The sequence below is a fragment of the Nomascus leucogenys genome, chromosome 14 (assembly GCF_006542625.1).
Source record: "Nomascus leucogenys isolate Asia chromosome 14, Asia_NLE_v1, whole genome shotgun sequence".
Classification (NCBI taxonomy): Eukaryota; Metazoa; Chordata; class Mammalia; order Primates; family Hylobatidae; genus Nomascus; species Nomascus leucogenys.
This window is the reverse complement of record NC_044394.1, coordinates 69,456,199-69,458,609: the sequence shown is the minus strand read 5'-3', so window position 1 is coordinate 69,458,609 and position 2,411 is coordinate 69,456,199. Positions and strand designations below refer to the sequence as shown.

The window sequence follows — 2,411 nt, the reverse complement described above, 5'->3', positions numbered from 1 at the left end:
TTTTAGTAGAGATGGGGTTTCTCCACATTGGTCAAGCTGGTCTTGAACTCCTGACCTCAAGTGATCCGCCCGCCTCGGCCTCCCAAAGTGTTGAGATTACAGGCGTGAGCCACTGCGCCTGGCCAACTTTTTATTAATTTATTTATTTAAAATAGAGATGGGGTCTCACTATGTTGCCAGGGCTGGTCTCAAACTCCTGGGTTTGAGCAATCCTCACACCTCAGCCTCTCAAAGTGCCAGGATCACAGGCATGAAACACTATGTCCAGCCCTGTCATAACTTAAAGGGAAACTTTTACAATGTTTGGAGCACTGATGTTCTGGAAATTAAGGAGGAGGGTGTCCTCAAGTTCCTTGCAGCAGGAAGCCACTTAGGTAGCACCAACCTTGACTTCCAAATGGAACAGCACATCTATAAAAGGAAAAGTGATGGCATCGACATCATAATTCTGGAGAAGCTTCTACTGGCAGCTTGTGCTGTTGAAAACCCTGCTGATGTCAGCATCATCCCCCAGGAATACTAGCTGGTTGGCTGTGCTGAAGTTTGCTGCTGACATTGGAGCCACTCCTATTGCTGGCTGTTCATTCCTGGAACTTTCACTAACCATCTCCAGACAGCCTCCTGGGGGCCATGTCTTCTGGTGGTTACTGGTCCCAGGGCTGACCACTGGCCTCCTACATAGGCCTTTTATGTTAACCTGTCTACCATAGCTCTGTGTTAACACAGATTCTCCTCTGCACTGTATGGACATTGCCATTACATGCAACAAGAAGAGAGCTCATTCAGTGGGTCTGATGTGGTGGAGGCTGGCCTGGGAAGTTCTGAGCATGCGTGGCACCATCTCCATTGGACACCCAAGGGAGGTTATACCTGATCTCTACTTCTATAGAGATCCTGAAGAGATTGAGAAGGAAGAGCTGCTGAAAAAGCTGTGATCAAGACGGAACTTCAGAGTAAATAGACTGCTCCACCTCCTGTATTCACTGCTGCTCAGCCTGAAGTTGCACACTGGTCTGAAGGCAGGCAGGTGCCCTCTGTGCCTGTTTAGCAGGTTCCTACTGAAGACTGGAGTGCTCAGCCTTCCACAAAAGACTGGTCTGCAGCTCCCACTGCTCAGGCCACTAAATGGGTAGGAACAACCACTGAGTGGGCTTGAGCTATTCTTCCACAGTCTCTTAAGCAATGTGGAAATAAGGTTGATGGAAAATAAACATCAGTTTTCTAAAAGTAAATAAATAATTAAAACCTTATAAATAAATCCATCCAATTTCAATCAGCTTTTGACCCACAAGATTTTCATAAACCTTTTGTAATCTCTTACACAGTTTTTTCTATTCTCTTTCTCTTCCCAACTTTCTACATTCATTTAATGTTATTGATATCTTTTCTCTTCATTTAAAAACAACCTTTAAGGCTGGGCACAGTGGCTTATGCCTGTAACCCCAGCACTTTGGGAGGCTGAGGTAGAAGGATCGCTTGAGCCCAGGAATTTGAGATCAGCCTGGGAAACATTGTGAGACCCCATCTTTACAAAAAAAAGTTTGAAAAGCAGCTGGGTAAGCCAGGCACAGTGGCTCATGCCTCTAATCCCAGCACTTTGGGAGGCTGAGGCAGGTGGATCACCTAAAGTCGAGAGTTCAAGACCAGCCTGACCAACATGGAGAAACCTCGTCTCTACTAAAAATACAAAATTAGCTGGGTGTGGTGGCACATGTGTGTAATCCCACTTGGGAGGCTGAGGCAGGAGAGTTGCTTGAGCCCAGGAAGTGGAGGTTGTGGTGAGCCGAGATCACGCCATTGCACTTTAGACTGGGCAACAAGAGCAAAACTCCATCTCAAAAAAAAAAAAAAAAAAAAAAAAAAAAAAAAAAAGAAAATCAGCTGGGTTGGCAGCACACACCTGTAGTCCAGATACTCAAGAGGCTGAGATGAGAGGATTGCTTGAGCCTGGCAGGTCAAGGCTGCAGTCAGCCATGATTGCTCTACTGCACTCTAGACTGGGTGACAGAGTGAGACCCTATCTCAAAAAACAAAAACAAACAAACAAAAAAACTTTAAATAACTTCTTAAATGCACAAATTTATTTTTTCTCAACAAACACACATCTTAATGCCTTTTTATCAACTTTTATCTCTCCAAATATATCTTGCTTTTCTTTATACATGCTGTATACAGAGTTGTTTTCCTTATATTTAGTAGTTATTGGTTTTTTGTGCCCTTTTGGGTCCTGAATTTACACATCAGGCATAGAGCTTGGGACAGGAAAGAGCTGTGAAGAAAATTCTTGGAAGATCAAACCCCATCCAGCATGGCCAGGTAGCACAGCTGAGCCAGAGATGATGAGGCCATACTGGGTTTGGCTCTGCCTTGCAGCTGGTAGTCCAAACACTGATGACATGCATATTTCTGCA

General features: G+C 44.7%; 1 pseudogene; it reads left to right on the top strand.

The window, feature by feature from the left end:
- Nucleotides 1-250: 250 nt before the first annotated feature.
- LOC100601867 lies at nucleotides 251-1,156 on the top strand (annotated as a pseudogene).
- Nucleotides 1,157-2,411: the final 1,255 nt, after the last annotated feature.